General features: G+C 47.1%; 1 protein-coding gene across 2 annotated transcripts in view; it reads left to right on the forward strand.

Annotated features, from left to right (window-relative positions):
• The window catches only part of LOC146809388 (uncharacterized), a 114,638-nt gene that overhangs the window by 48,998 nt on the left and 47,998 nt on the right, over nucleotides 1-17,642 (forward strand). Inside the window, exon 1 of one of the 2 annotated variants that reach the window (XM_085616200.1) lies at nucleotides 7,871-8,166. The exons of the other annotated variant lie outside the window; for it this stretch is intronic. The gene's annotated coding sequence lies outside the window, so the exon portion shown is untranslated. Of the gene's footprint in view, nucleotides 1-7,870; nucleotides 8,167-17,642 lie in introns of those variants that run through there. 2 annotated transcript variants of the gene reach the window in all.

Here is a 17,642-nt window from a genome sequence, read left to right on the forward strand (position 1 = left end):
TATGGTTTTGCAAAATCGACTTGCGCTTGATATATTATTGGCAAAAGAAGACGGAGTCTGTAAAATGCTGAAAGTGCAACATTGTTGCACTTACATACCTGATAAAAGTAGGGAAATCAGAGGGTATATTAAGAATATTACAAAACTCCATGAAGATTTGAAACCACTGGAGGTTGACAGTGTATGGGAAGGATTAACAAAAAGTATTTCTGCAATAGGGACTTTGTTTACTGATTTAGGAAAAGGTATTTTAGGTCAAATAGTTTTCCCGTTAGTTGGAATAACAATAATAGTTTTAACAATTATGATTTGGTGGAAATGTTGCAGAAACAAAGGGAAGGGAAGAAAATTTGAAGTGAATGGAAAGGGAAAGAAAAGAAAATATGAAGAAATTCAGCTGGAGGAAATGAAAGGAAAATTGTATAAAAGAATGAAAGATTTGAAAAACAAAGATGAGATTAAGAACGAAAAGGGAGGAAAAGAAACTGAGATATGCTAAAGTTGGCATCTGATTGGGATCAGTCCCCATCAGAGAGGGGACTGATGGAGAAAGGACTCGTAGAAAAGAGACTTGCTTGAAAGCAATCCTCTCATTTAACCCCCTAACATGTTATTAATTACATATTGTGTAAAACTAATGCACACCACATAAAAAAACGAGAGTTAGAGAATCTTGCATATGTGTTTTCTAACGATAACCATTCAAACGAACTAATAAAAATGCTTTAACAGGAAAATCTTTACTGCGCATGCGTCAACTGCATCTACGCAGTATGACGAGCTGTCGCTTGGAGGGAAATTCTTGCGCATGAGCAGAAGGTACTAATATGGAGTCTTGAAGACTCGCGTGCATGGCACCTGCTTAACTGAAACAAAATCGAGCTATTTTACTAATGCTAATGCGGGGAAAGTATTAATAAGTAAAGGGGGTTACAGTAGATATTGGTGGTATACAGTGAAACCATTTATTTTTTAAAGCAACATCTGTCTTTCTGACTTTATCAGTAGTGCGCATTTGGGCCTCTTGGGTATGTCCGAAGTGAGTCGAGTCACATTGGTTATGTGCATGGCAAATGAAAGTCGGCCCGGAAGGATGACGTGTGGGCTAAGAAGAGGACAATGACACAGCCTGCCTGAGACAGAACCAGCAGCATAGAGCCTGAAATGAATAAGACTATATGATCAAATAAACACATTTGTTACAGATGAAATGTGAATGCGGGTGGGAAAATAAAATATGAATAAAAATTAAGGGGATGGGTTTGTTAACAAAGGGCTAACTGAAAAGAGTGATATGTAAGCATGGTGTGATTAGTATTTTTACGATATTGAAACTTTAGTGGGTGGAACATCAAGGATGAAAGGTATAACTGAGGTAGTTTTAGTTAGTTAGAGAGCAGAGCTCTGGATGCTGTCGAGAGAGACGTTGGTGTTGAGATGCTGTGAGCCGTGGGTGCTGTCAGAGTAGCGAGAGATGCTGATAAAGAATCGAATGCTGAGACTAATATCCTAAATTATTAGGATTAGAAAGAAGGTCGCGGAAGAATCTCGAGGAGGAAGAGAGTGCCAGAGAGGGGTGCGATGCGACGGTCGGTGTTAGAGAGGTCATCTATCCTGTCCTGAAGTCTTTGTCGCCTGATCTATCCCGGGGGACCCTTACCAGCCCTTTGGCCAGGGGTTGGTCTTCACACCATCCTTGGTAACTATAATTCCGTGCATTAGCAGAAGTTCTTTTCTCTCTGTCCTCTCCTTTCTGAGCATGAGTCATTGCAAGTTTGAAGTATGTGTTTGGTGATTTGATTAATTGAATGTTCTCACCGGTGACGGTGACTGTACTGTACTTTGAAGTGGTTCACATGCAATTAATTTAGATAAAGATTTAAACCTTTCCAGAGTCTGTGGTCATTTCATTATAATAAAGAAGGTTAATTTATGTCATTTCACCATCAACTAGTTCAACTAATGGTCCATCGACCAGAGGAAATAACTTTTTGATCAGTGAAAGGTTAGTTAATACTAAGAGGTAACTAATCTTGAATTTCAAAACATAAATTTTGACTCATGTGGTTTACCCAATTGTGTGTGTGTTTATGGGCCCAGGTGAGTATATTGTATTGGAGTATCTGTTGTTGGTACACCGCTGGATCACCACCACCACCAATACCACCACTACTACCACCACCACCAATACCACCACCACCTATAGCACCACCCATACAACCACCACCAATACCACCACCAATACCAATACCACCGCCAATATCACCACCACCAATACCAATTCAACCACCACCAATACTACCATCACCTATACTACCACCACTAACACCACCACCAATACCAATTCCACCACCAATACCACCACCATCAATACCCCCCACCACCACCAATACCACAGATACCACCACCACCACCAATACCACCATCCATACCACCACCATCAATACCACCACTATCACCAACACCAATACCACCACCACCAATACCAATACCACCACAAATATCACCACCGCCAATACCAATACCACCGCCAATACCACCACCACCAATACAACCACCACCAATACAACCACCAATACCACCACCACCAATAACACCACCAATACCACCATCATCACCAATACCACCACCTCCAACCAATACCACCACCACTTATAGCACCACCCATACAACCACCACCAATACCACCACCACCACCAATACCACCACCAATATCAATACAACCACCACCAATACCACCAGCACCAATACCACCACCAATGTCACCACCACCACCAATGCTACCAATGCCACCACCACCACCAATACCACCACTAACACCACCACAAATACCCCCACCACCAATACCACCACCTCCAATGCCACCACCTCCAATGCCACCACCAACAATATCACCACCACCAATACCACCACTAACACCACCACAAATACCCCCACCACCAATACCACCACCACTACCACCAATAACACCACCACCATCACCAATACCACCACCACCAATACCACCACCACCACCAATGCCAATACCACCACCACCAATACCACTAATACCAACACCATCACCACCAATACCAGCACTACCAATACCACTAGTACCAATACCACCACCACCAATACCACCACCATCAATACCACCTATACCACCACCACCAATACCAATACCATCTCAACACCTCTGTTAGTGTTTATAGTTCGGATCATATGTAACTCTCACTTCACACTTTGTGCCTGTGTAATTTACAACAATTGCACATCTTCTTCACTTGCACTATTTATCACTACTTTGAAGACGTCGCAGGCCGGTTTCTTCCTCTGATTTTTACAATGTAACAAGTAGTCGAGAAGGCCCTTTATTGCAATGCAATAAGTCTCGCATTTGCGGGAGATTAAGCTATTAGTATTATAAATGACAATGCCTTTTAGTTATGTTTTAAAACCCAAAACATAAATAAAAGGCATTATCATTTACAATGCCAATAGCTCAAACTGGTGTGCATGCGAAAACTATTGCATTGCAAATGATTTTTTTTATTGTCTGCCTCAGCTCGTGTATCAGCACAGCGTCCACTTCATGGACGCCACGCTTCATATTACAGATGTCCTTTGCATTTTTTAACCATGAGTTTCCGTTAAGTTTGGAAGAGTCTTCCTCAGAAGCACACGTTTTCACTGGCTCAAAGTGCCATTTGAGGAAACGGGGCTGTTAATTAAGTTCTTATCAGCACACATTTGTTGAGCATTCAAAGACCAAGATCAGCTGTTTTCAGAGAGCGCCTCATTTACTTAAAGTTGCTTGCTTCGGATTAACACTGTGCAGCACCTTATACTGCAGCAAAGGGGTCTAGATGCACATCGACGGATGCTACCATGGACAGATGAAATGCTCTGCTGTCGTTAGCTGTACTACATACACGCAGCAGGCTGGTAAGTTCACCGGAGCCTTGTTAGACGCATGCTGCAAGCTCACAAGAAGCCCTTCTCACCCTGACACGTCTTTTCCATTACACACAATTCCTTTGAGGCACAAGTGAGCTGTAAACATTACTGAACTAACCCGGATTTGCATTCTATTCTGTTTTCGAGTCACTACGTTTGGAATGCAAAGCAAAGAACGCCCAGTCAGAGCTCTGTTTGTTAAACTGATTAATATGTCTGTAAAGCCTTGGATCATTCGGTGGCCAATGTTTAAAATATATAGCTCTTCACGCCCTCTGTCTCATCTAACCTCTTGTACCCCTCCCTCCCACCCGCCCCATCCCAATCCTGCCAGTTGTCCCTCACATCTGTTTCTGTAAACAGGGAATCAACTACACTACTTAATGCTACTGCTAATACTGTTTATACACATTTTCACGGTTCTGGCATGTCTCCTTCTGCAGTTGAAGTACAATTCTTCAATGTAGTTCTGAATCTGATATTGCCTTCCAAGCAGGGCACAAGTCCTAAAAAAAGAAGTGGGGGGACGCTCCAAGTTAGGTGGTGTCACCGGAAGTGACCTCACAGCCGGAAGTGACGTCACGAGATGGAGTCCCCACTAATTAACAAAGGTTAGAAGGCGATGGGGGCAGGTTCAAAGGGAAAAGGAGAATGTTTACATTGGAATTAGTCAACGTATTGACACTCAAAGGAGCGGGGAAATTAAAGATGCGCTTGTTCGGTGCGTATTTATTGCCCACAGTAAATTTGCTGGTCTCCGTCTGAAATGCATAAACACATACTGACCTTTTCTAATATACGGCCACGAGCGCCCGTCTGTCATACTGAACGGCTCCATCAACGTGAAACAACTTATAGAAGGTTAGGTTTGGTGAGTGCTGAGCGCGCGCGCAGGCTCGGGTACCGGCTCCATCTTTTGGGCAGGGTGGACGGCGTCCACCCGGTAAAAACCCGGTAAAATAAGTGGGGGGACGCCGTCCACCCGCGTGGTACCCCGACTCGAGCCCTGCTTCCAAGCCAATTGTTTCACTAACGCTGCTGACGAGCTTCGAGGCTTCTAAAGTATAGCGTATGTTGACCCATCTCCTCCTCTTACCGAACACGCAGACCTGTACACGGCATTAGCCCTGCCCACTCTCACAGTTACACTACGTACTTGTTCTACTCCCACCCACTCCACTGAGCGGTGTTCTATACCTCATTAACATGAAGCCCAGGCCCTATGAAGTGAGGCCGCCCACTCTTGTGTGATTGAGAGTTAGGCTGTGCAGTGTTCTTTGGATGTCTCCCTGGACGGAGGCCTGAGGTGTGCAACAATTCACTTCTGGTCGCAACCAACCTGAGCCAGTCTGAGGCTGTAGATATCAAGATACAGCAAAACATTCTATGCTGTGGTTTGTCAGGCATTTTATCTCTGTGTCATGCTTAAGTATGATTGAAATCACATGAAAAAGTGAGTGCTGCATGAAAGATACTGTTCAGAAGGTTTCAGTGTTCTTCTGCGTCACCTCCAGTGGTTAATTTGAGCTTGTGGTTTCTGGTTCTCAGCACGGCACTTAATCATCAACACCAGCGCTTTTCATCAGCACCAGTTAAGGACACATTCATTTATGAGGAGATTATGTGATTTGCCCAGAATCACAGGATGTTGAGCCGAATCCGAGATTCGAACATGGTTCCCAAGTGCCGAAGCCGGCAGCTCTGACCATGACGCCACATCCTCTCCCCTCTTTCATAGTTAGTATATGGTTCTTTTTAGGCAGTGCTAAGAGGAGAAATGGGCTAGTGCAAGCTGCCTCCTGACAAGGGCTCTGGCACTTATTTTTTGACGACGTAACCACTGGGCACTTCCAAGTCTGGGGGTGTGGAAGCACCTGCTACACCCCAACTTCCAGCACTATTGGGGCTACTGAGCTCATCTGTAATCAGTTTGGTTTTGGAAATGGTAACTCAGTAAGTTAAGGGCTCGCCTCTGACATTGTGTTATAAAAGTTGCCAGATTGCTCCATGTCAACAGGACACAATCTTTCCACTCCTCAGCCTTTCCTTTAGAAATTATCACAATCTGTTGCTTTTGACCAGGTCCATAGTAGAAGCAGACGTGCTCCAAACCCGGCAATGCACTGGTTTGCTAAATGATAGCCCAGGTTTGGACCCCTGTGAGACATCCAACACGGTACAACGAAACAACTGTGTGTGTCTTTTTTACAACTTAAAAATCAGAAATCCTGGCAGAGGCAACTAAATAATCTTAATCTGTCCTGAATTAATGCAAATGCAACGTTAAGTTTAGTGACACTGTTTTTGCAGCTCTACGAAACTGTATAATTTTGTGGTAAGGAAGCGCTGTGATGTTACTACCTCTAGTTTACTGTAGTAGTTTAATAACTTTAGGACCTTAAAAGTGTTTAAACATGCAGCATATTATCCTCCACAACACAAAATACCATTCAACATAATTACACTCATTTACACACAATCCCACTCCACATAATTCCAATACACTCAAAAACAAATAATTACTATCCACATAATACAACCGCACACGATGCCACATAGTTCCACTACACAAATGCCCTCCACAGCACACGATACCACGCCACACAATGCCACAACTAATAAATCCAATCCAACCCACATAAATCCACTACACACCACATACATCCACTCCAATCCATTACATATACGTGAAAGACATTTACAACGCTAATAGCTCCAACTCTTACTGTTTTTTTAAACACCCAAACACACAGATCTGGAGGTTAGCTCCTACGTATTTGGTCTTTTTCATCACCAAAAAGGCAAGGCTATCCACACAGTTGAATGCCACACAATTCAACTCCACACATTTCCAATTCACAACACATAATTCGACACAAAACCACATACAACTCAATAACACAATTACACAGACCACCACATATATCCAATCCACGCCACAAAATTCAACTGCTCACCATATAATTAAACTCCACTATATACCACTCCAAAACACAAAATACCATTCCAAAACTCCATAACACACAACCCCACTCCACATAATTCCACTGCAATCAATACCACACAATTATTATCCACATAATTCCACATCACACCATGCCACATAATTCCACTACACAAATCCACTCCACTCCACACATTTCCATCCCAAAAAATTACACAACTAACTAATCCAACCCAGCCCACATAATTCCACTACACACCACATACATACACTCCTTAACCCATAGGTAAAAGACATTGCCATCAGGGGAGAGGGTGTGGCTTAACAGCTAGGGCAGCTGACTTTGAAGCTGGGGAATGTTACAGTCTGGCCAGAAGATCAAACATCCTGTGATTCTGGGCAAATCACTTAATCTCCCCGTACCTAAAAATGAATGTGCCCCTCTGAAACGCATCTGGTGCTTATGTTAAATGCTCTGATACTTTCAGGTTGAGTTTGTGCTATATAAAACTGCATAAAAAATACCAATAGCTCTGACTCAAATAAATGCCAGACCCATTGCATTTCCAATGCTTGTTTTAGGACGTATGCCCAGTATGGAGGGATTGTGATATCTGAAATGATGAAAGACTTGCAGAACACCTATAATAGAGGTTAAGGCACATGTGCATGTGAGCTGTGGTCGGCTGTTCTCTGAGACAGGAGGCATGCAGAGCTGCATGTGTGATTGCGGCACTCTTCAGCTCTTGGCGCTACCTGTCAGCATGCCTTTGGGGTTTCCAGCCGGTAGGATCTTTGGGTGTCCTGCACCCGGGGTCAGTCGGTGTACACTAGTGAATGCCCGCTTCCTCGAGTAAGTCCTTTCTTTGTTTGTGTGGGAGTGTTAGCCACAAGATCCTCTGGCTGACGCCATCATACGCCCCTGCTCACCCCTCCCCGCCGTGACCCATAAAAGGAGCTGGCATTTACAGATCACAGGGCAGACTGCAGCACCTGAGAGTTGCACCGGACCAAGAGAGGACAGAGCAGCTAAGAGTGGCAGCGACCCCTGAGAGTCGTTTAATACCCTGAGAGTGGCCCGACCCCCTGAGAGCGGCACTACGCCACTGAGAGTGGCACAAGTCTCCTGAAGCGGCACAGACCCCGCAGGAGACTCCTAGATACCCCAAGAGGCCAAAGGAGGACAGAGAAAGTCCAGGGACTCGGCAGCAACAGAGAGATCCCAGCAGACCGGCGGAGGAGAGCTCTAAGAGGCGGCGACCGGTGCTTGGCAGTGGCACACACAGGTAGGTGAGACACTGTCTGCATTCCTGCCTACCGCTCTGTGCCAGCTCTGCCCTCACCGGGCACACGCTGTACTTGTGGCCCACTGGCAGGCACGTACGCTTAAAAGCCCTGTACTTCAGCCAAGTTTTGAGGGGATGGGGTGTCATTGCAGGAAAGGGCACAGACTGAGTCTTTGGGAGGGCATAGTATACTAGTTTGCAGAAAGGGAGAGTGTTGTAATGACACAATTCAAAATGGGCAGATAGAGACTTTTGACAGGCACAGATGGAAAATTAGTGTTTCAGTGCTAACTTGCTGTGTGATCCTGGGCAGTTCATTTTCTCTACCATTGTCTCAGTTTGCTTCTATGAGTCTGAAATACGTTGATGTACATACTTGCGCTTGAAGGTTTCCACTAAAAAATAATGTTTTAGCACTGACCATGTCTTGCCTTCCAGTGCGATGCGACGTATTTCAGCTGAGTGTGACAAAGCAACGGGTGAATGCGGCTGCCCGTGGCGCACGCAGTGGGCCCTGTAAGAGGGCGGCCCCCTAGTGCCGCTTCAGGTACCTCCCGCGCCTTGTCACTGGGACCTCCCTCCCCTCGAAGTCCCCCTCGGGTCTGGCGCCTCTGCAGCATCATTTCCGGTGCACGGTGGGCTGGGAACAGGTATTTATACCTGCCCCCACCCGCTGGCCATCCTCTTTGTCCCCCGCTGGACACAATGTCACCTTCCCAACTGCTTACCCTATGTGCCAGCGTGAGGGCTGGGCTAATGAAATGAACGTATTAATGTATTCATTTGTGTTGCAGGCGGAGTTACAGGGTGATCCGGAGGCTGATTGGTACGAGGGGTACCCTTTCAGGGGCACAATAAGGGTACATTATGCCAAAATGCCAGGAGTCTTTACGACAGGACTCTGGTTTAAAATGACGGCGCCCCGCTAGTCCTTTGGGCGGTTGTAAGCCTGAACAACCGGGAGCTTACCTGGTTACGCTCCGCCCCTAAAAAGGCGTGAGTAAAAGTTATGGACTGGGGGTCCATAATATGTAAGGGGGATAACCCCCACATAAATCGTAGCACCGATTGAATTGATCATAGTGCAGTTTGGCTCATCAGGTGGGCAGGGCAGCTTAGCTTGTCACCGCTGCCTGCCCTTGAATCGCATGTAAGCTAACCCACCAAGTTGGCATACACCATTGTATGTAATAAACCTGCAGCAAACTGTTTTCCAACAAAAAATTTGTGTGGACTGTTTATTTTACGCAGCGCGACTAATCACCCATGGGGGTCTCGAGGGACTGGGGATGATAGCTGCTTCACCACACTTGTCTGCACTCCATATGCATTTCTGATTCACAATTGCTGCCTGACAATACCTGCCTGCACGTTAAATGCAAACAGGACACTTGCTATTTGCTAAAATATTAAGCCGATGACTGATTGCAAAGAAGCAATTAGGAGATCTGCCCTCATCCATGAGTTTCTGGACCATGACAGCTTGTTTCAAATCTACCTGCACCTACCGCTTGGCTATGCCGCAGACTCTTGCATCATTGCTGCCGGTTTAAAAGCAAGACTGCCTGTGCAGGCAATAGCTCAGCCAAGTACCACGCATCAGGCGTTAGACTAACGCATTTAGTGCAGGTGTCCGCTTCACCGCACTAAACTGCATGAGTCACACAATTATAGTGTACCCGACCACCTGAGACTGTTTTAGGAGCTTAGCGGCACAGCATTAAGCAATCGCGCTGATGTGCGCCGCCACTCTGTTTTTCGAGTAATGCTGTACTTGTTACAAAACACTTACAGATCAAACGAACTCGCTGCCCGGTGACCGATTGGCGAATATCTTAACCCAAAGATAAATAACCAAGCACGTGACATGTGTCACAGTGTTCTGTTGTTATCAAAAAAATTAATCGGATCCAGCCGACAGTGCGTGCCCGCAGCCCCTCGTGGTTCCGGGAGGCGGCGCCTTGCCTGTTGTTCCGGAAAGGCGTCAGTCTCACTGTGGGCCCCCCCTCGCCCCGTGTGCGGGACCCTGATTGGCCAGAGGTAGACTGACGGACAGCCTTTGATTTTACTTGCAGCGTGAGCCGTCCGCCGCGTGCCAGAGTGGCACGTTTTAGTCTTCAGTCCTGGCCTCCACGTGCAGCCCGGTATTCAGGAGATCATGGAGGCCAGTCACATTCAAGACAGTGTGGCAGGAACAGGGAGTCTGACTGCTGTAAACATCAAATCGAAGGGTTTAAAGGTAGTTAAATCAGGTGGTGGTTGGTGCACGGGTGCTGGGGATATGTGTGCGTCATCCCGCCTCACTTCACGTCTAGATAGTAATTAGCTGCGGATGTCGAAACTCTAAAATTTCCCAGTTCAAACCATTTTTTTCTCCTCATGTAAGATGTGTAGTTCCGTTTATGATCCATTAGAAATAAAAAACAGAACTACAGACTGCAAAGGAAACTGCATGGATTAGGTGATAGTCTCATGCATGGCAGATCCTGGAAAACTTGGGAGGTCTCTGGCTGATAGCGGAGAGGTGCAACACGTAATTTTTGCCTGTTTTCCATACTTGCTGTTTTAAAAGGGATATTTGAAAGTACACATTAATGAAGACAATACTAGGTCCTCTTTCACACTTACACGAGGCGTCCGATATTACCTGTTTGAGAACGTTGGATTCCAATATAAACAACAGGTGTGGCCTAGAAGAAAAACACTACAAGCATTTGCAATGGAATAGATCTAGCATTTACGCGAGTTGAAGCTATTGGCATTGTAAATGACAATACCTTTATTTGTGTTTAAAAAAATAAAACATAAATTAAAGGCATTGTCATTTACAATGCCAAAAGCTCAAACTTGCGTAAATGCGAGACCTGTTGCATTGCAAATGCTTGTTCTTTCAAGTAGTCATACTGGGAAGGGAACAGCAGGTGTCCTGGTTTCTGACAACTAATTTATTCTAGCCCTCTACTGGACCACTGAGGTTAACCCACTAACAACCACGCGCTTGCCCCGCGCCGCTCAACTCATCATAAAGATACAAATTCTGACGGATCAAGCATCAAGGCACCCTCTCTCCCCACCCAAACACCGGCACAACGACGAGTCTGAGAGCGAGGGGGCGTGCTGTAAATGGGAGGTACCAGAGATGGCTGGGGGGTACGTCTTTTTGTACTGCACTAGCACTGGGATCAGGCGCCTGCTGTCACATCCATCACTGCCCGCGGGTACTGAAGGGTTGCTCCTCCTTTCACTTTTATTGCATGGTGAACAGATTCAGTCGCCGGGGGAGTCTCGAGAGCCTGTCCCAGGGTTTTTGTGGTGGGGTGTCCCCATCTTCGGGGTTCGCCATCCTGCCATGAAGAAGTGGCAGTCTCTGTTCCAGGTGAGTTAAAGACTGAGGGAGAGTGAAAGGCATGCTGTGTGTCCGAGAGACAGACGCAGCACACAAAATTCAAATTGTCTACATCATGGAGACCGTGACAAGACAGCGATATACATATACTTACTGAGACACTCACTCAACTTGCTGGGACGACACTCGTATTCTGGGTACCCACTGGCACTCTATGAAGCATGCACTTGTACCTCACTGAAGAATGCTGCTCCTGAGGCATACTCTCGCACCCCCCCAAGGTGCACTCACACCCCACTGAGAAACCCTCCAGAGGCGCACTCTCACACCCCCCTGAGGCGCACACTCTCACCCCCTGAGGTAAACTCCTGAGGCGCACTCTCGCACATCCCTGAGGCACACTCGCAAATCAATGAGGCACACTCTCACACACCCGGAGGCGCAGTCTTGCAACCCCCTGAGGCGCACCCCCATGAGGCGCACTCTCGCACGCCCCTGAGACACCTGCTCGCACGCCACGCCCCGGCATGCTCTTGCACCTCCTGAGGCGCACACTTGCACCCCCTGACACCCACAACACTCCCACTTCTTGGTACTCCTCATTCCTGAGAGACAGACTCACAACCGTCCTGAGACAGCCACATTAACTGGTCGCGAAACAAAGACGCCAGCAGAGAGAGTCAGTGGACACACTCATACCCACTGGGGCAGAGTCAGTATTGCGCCCCCGTCCATACAAGCGGGCACCCCCGCAGCACTCTTATCCGGCGGAGATCTGTCCCGTCCCACAACATTAACCAAAAGAGACCGAGACAGATCCATCCTGAGAGAATGAGGCTGGGCGAGTCACGAGACGCCCAGACTAAGGGAGGCGGTGGCGTGGAAGAGACACCTGTGCCCTGCAGCGTGTGTACTTTTGCGTCAGGCTGTGGGCTCCAGACACGTCTCTGTGTATTTTGGGACCCTGCCACGCGGCCGCGGCCTCCCATACTTGAGTGATGTGACTGACGGGCCCCTCACTCCGGCATAGTGACCACACCGTCATCCGCTCCACTCAACACGTATGCACAGACATCACCCAATGATTACACTGACACATTTAGTTATGGGTGAAGAACTGCTGCAGGTTTATTTCATACAACATAAGTATGACGATAGAGTGGGTTATCTTACGGGCGATCCAGGGCAAGCAGCCCCTCGCTGCTCCGCCCGCCTTGCGAGCCAGCACGCACGGTGGGTCGATGCCCGACAGTGCGGCACATTCTTTTCAGATCCTCCTTTGTATCACGTGATCTGTCTAATACTCCCGCCCCTTTTAACAGGGGCGGAGCGTGTTATGGCACACCCCCGGTTGGTTAGGCCCCCCAACCGCCCGAAGGACTAACGGGGCGCCGTCGCGGTCTTCCCAGAACCTCCTTCGGCTCCCGGACCTTGGCTCGGGCACCCTTACTGTGCCGGACAGGGGTACCCTTACTGTACCGCCTGTCGCAGAGGTACCCTTACTGTACCCTTCTGCCTCCAGATCGCCCTGTAACTCCGCCACAGCTCTGGGGAGGCTCCAGTCGATGCCAGAGCCCCCCCTTCCCTCCATTGCTGCTACTGATGCCCTGCCCCTGCGAGCGCCTCTTGCACGTCCAGCAAGAACCTGTCCATCCCTACCCTGGACGGGTGTACCCCATCAGGCTCATAGAACCCCTCCACCTTCTCTTGGAGCAATGCATGTCTGATGAAACCCCATGCCCCAAGTGATGTATTGAGAGTGTCATGGTTCCCAAATTGCTGCTGCTTCGGGGTTTGCATGATGTCTCGACAGGGCAAAACATTTAACGTAACTGCTATATGGACGCCGTTTATCATGGCTCCGGATGAATCTACTATGACTGACTGAGCTGCTGAAGAATACGTATCTCTCAGCTCGAGGACCAAAATTTGTGAACGTTTCCCAACTCCCTGGCTCCAAGGAAAGGCTGAGCGAGAAGGGCAACACCTACATCTGTTTCCCAGGCTTGTAAATATGGCATTGCTACCAAGGCATGGTGAAATAGGCGCTTATGGACCTGCAATCAGATTATGATTTTCAATTGCAAATTGAAATGAGGGGCCTTCCTGGCTTAAAAGTGTGTTTCCAAACAGCTACAGCACAATAAAGCAAGGTGAAGGTAACGGGAGAGTAACCACCTCCCCTACGAATATAAACACAAGCTGACATCACGGGTATCTCATGAGGGGGGCGGGCCTTGAAAGCCGTGAGCATCAGACAGTGTGGGGGACAACAGCCTCTGTCTTTGCACTCTCACCCCGCACACGGGAACATATGCTCACTGTCCCTGGCTGCATCATGTCACTGTCTCTGGATGGTTAATGCCACAACCTTAGCTGGTGACAGCAGTGTTGGCAAATGTGTCGTAGAGACAATCTCACCTTCCTACAGCATGCCAGTACAAATAACTGAAAATTCGATAAAACTGCTAACTCTGCCACGTTTACCTTTTCGGCCATTAACCCCCTACTTTTGCTTCCTTTCACATTGTATCATCCTATTGTTTAATGCAAACCGACCCGTATCTTAGCAACAGCTCCTTGTTTTGGCCTTTCTACTTGCAAATTAAGTTGCATTAAATTGGATGATAGGGTCTTAAACTAGTCCCGCTGTTCATCCCAATCTTTCCTTGCTCTCCACTGTGACAGCGTATAAAGTTTCGTTGCTGGTTGAATATGAGCTAGATTTAAACTTTATTGCTGCTGCAAGGAGTTAATGGTTTGCCTACAGACCTTGTTATACCAGTGTTGCTGCGTTATGGTAATTCGTGGCACCGACATAGTGGCTTGAAAAAGAAACCTCTTATTTTATCAAATAATTTGTTGTGAGCCCCAGTTATGATTCCGTTCACATCTTCATAGTTGGCAGTGTCTCTATCTTGCCAATACCTGGGTCACGTCTGCCTTAATTGATGACAATACATCTGGCTCTTCCGCTAGCTTTGCAAATTTAACCTGTCAAATGTCGTTGGAAGGCAACACATCTCTGGTCATGCTCATTTCAGGTGTTGAGCCCTTTCCATTATTAGAAAGTTTAAGTGCAAAGTCCAAGATGTATGGTCGCTCTCTGGTCTCTCAATTATGACCATGTAGATGAGGGCATGCCATTCTGGGGTGTCTGGTTGAAGTATGCACAGGTAGTGGACACTCTCCCCCGTGTAGTGCTGTGAAACGTGTGAACTAGTTCATCAAATTCAGCCAGCCACCCCCCTAGGCGGAGGCTTGCACTCCCTAACTTCTGCTAGTGTAGAACCCAGTCACACCTCCAGTGCAGTAGAATTTAGTAATTCTCGACGTTGACGACCCCAGGGGCCTGATACTGGGTTGTGTATATGCGGCCCAATATCACCTTGGACACTTAGCTTGGGGTGGATGGGTGTTAACCTAGCCTGGCTGAAGTGCAATACCTATGACAATCACTCGTGACAAGATGTGCCAACGCAGGTAGAAGTAAGGGTTATCAAGCCCGCCTTGCTTCCTTTCCCAGTTCAACACAGGTCAAAAAAGATGCCCCTTCCAGTCACTGGTTTTAGGCCCTGGAAGGATAGCCGGCAGACAAGTCTGATGGAACAGGCAGTGAACTCTATCCCCTGGCAGGATATCGGGAATGCCAACTGGTCTATAACCCCTTGTCATTATTTGTGCTCTAACGCTGTGTTTACCAAACTTCTTGCATCGCAGTTACACTTACTGGGGGATTAGTGTGCTCCTCGCCTGTTTGCTCGCAATTGGTGATGGTCCCTCGAGGGGTGAAAGGTCAGGGCCTTATCCCTGAAGCTTAGCCATACGGCATTCTACAGGAAATCTACAGCATTGCTTTGTAACGCTGTCCCTGGTTCCACTGTGAATTATGGTCGATATGCTCTCCCTCAGTTTGGACAAAATCTCAACTAATCGTACGCCTGCCTAATTCCCCAGGGCTGACTGGTTTAATGATTTACACATGGAATTGCCCCACCAAATGTGGCCGTGCACTGAAACTTAACTGGGTTGTCTCAACTTTCTTTTAGCGCTAGAAACGCCCCCCGTGCTCCATGTGCTTACCAAATTGGTCCCATTCCTTAGTTTCCAGCACACAATGCACTTAAATGTCATCTGGTCCTGTTGCCTGTCAAACAACAGTGACAGCCTCTGTCACCTTCATACGATACATAAACAGACCTCACAAGGTCGCAGAAAAGGCAAGCCAGGCAAAGTCTCGGTAAACCCTGTCACTCTGTGCTTTCCCTGGCCTCCCTGTGAACAGGGAGAATAACCTCCAAGCTGTTAAGTATGACACACAAACCCAGGCCTTCCGCATGTCTCAAAACAGCTCAGGCAGCTGCCTTTCCTGTATAGCCTAAGCTGCCACTATGACTGAGTTGCAGAAAACATTACCCCAGCTGCTTCCGAATAGCAAGGCAAAGATGAAAGACAGCAGCATCTCTTGACTCAAGCGTTGAACTCACAATAATAACATTGGTAGATCGAGTTCTGTGTTACACCTTTCCACACGATAACATATATCTATATATACTCCCTTATCCTGATGCACCACGTGGGACCCATAACTTCGTCCCTTCGTACCTACAGGCATTGAACTAATGCCAATGAGGTTCCCCCCTTGTACCGGATAACCCTAATAAATGCTGGATTTTGGGACAAAGATACCAGGGAATAAATTTAATGGGGCCTTCCAGTGCGTGTGAACCCATGTCATTGCGATTAGTAACTGTCGCTCAGTTTGAGCTAAAACATGCGACTTCATTCATATAATCAATTAATCAGCAAAGCATGCTGGAGATGAAGGAATGTGTTGCCGGCCCAAGGATATACAAAATGAGCCACAGCATAGCATGGTTCCAGAGACATGGCTGAATGAAGCGGCCTCACGACTTTTGTGACCGTGCAGCGTAGGTACGACTGCCCCTCAAAATTTAATTTAACTGACAACACAAAGAAGAATCCCTACATGTATACATACGGACAGCTGCTGTATTGCCGGCGGCGCCGGAGTCTGCATAAGACACTGCATAGGGGCATAAGCAATGTGGGTTTTTATTCCTATTGACTTGTAGTGATACATAACACCTGCTGCCACCCTCGGATATTGTTTCACTTTGATGACCAATTCCTTCTCATTGAAGATCTAGTTTGCTTTCATTTAAAGATGCTCAGGAGCTTATGACCCACCACTTATCATATATTACCGTCACCATGGTCTATGTAAGTCTAGGGCCCCCTATAGTCGCCACGATGTCATTATATATGTCTTAGCCTCTTCCTCCTCCATGAAAACACTGTTTCATAATATGCAAAGTCACCAAGGTCACTTTCGCACGAAAGGTAGGTAAGGTATAACACCTGGTGATATGAGAGCAAAGTGCTGTAGAGAGTATGAACAAGGCCAGGGTATCCCTAGAAAATTATAATTAGTTGCCGGAAATAATTTGGTTTGTATCCAGCGCTATGCCGGTTATGTTTAATGTAATTCGGCACGCCCCTAACAGTGTTGTAGAACTCACGCACTCTCGCGGTAAACGGCAATGCCGGCCTTGGCGATGGTGGCGCCTTGTGCAAGAATGTTGTTGGTGCCCCCCCAATGCCGCCTCCCCCCCGGCTTCTCACTAGCCCCCTTTAACAGTTGACCAAGTTTCCATAACCACACTCCCAGATGCATTGAATTAGTTATATAGCGCCACTCCTACCAGTGTAGGGTGTCCGAGAACTTTGCATCTCACACAAAAACCGCCGGGCCAATCAATCATATGCATGTGAATCTGTGTACAGGAAATGTTACCTGAGCCAAGTGTAGGAGACTCATGTCATCCCTACTGGCAGGCAGTATAGTTTAAGGCTGCTTGGTATGGAGAAGCACTAGCTCAGTCGATTTCTACCCCAATTATCCCTCTTTGCAACATAAATCAATGTTCTAATAATGTATGCTTAGCGGTGTGTATGCAGCTCTAGGATGAGCGTTCGTAGTTCACTGTTGACTATTAGGGCTTTCAGATATACATTGCAAGTAACAAAAGGATGCCTCTTTTGAACACAGTAACCTGCTGCCCTATTTACATCATACGCACTCTGCAGTCTACTTGGCACACGTTAT

The sequence above is a fragment of the Triturus cristatus genome, chromosome 7 (genome assembly GCF_964204655.1).
Source record: "Triturus cristatus chromosome 7, aTriCri1.1, whole genome shotgun sequence".
Classification (NCBI taxonomy): domain Eukaryota; kingdom Metazoa; phylum Chordata; class Amphibia; order Caudata; family Salamandridae; genus Triturus; species Triturus cristatus.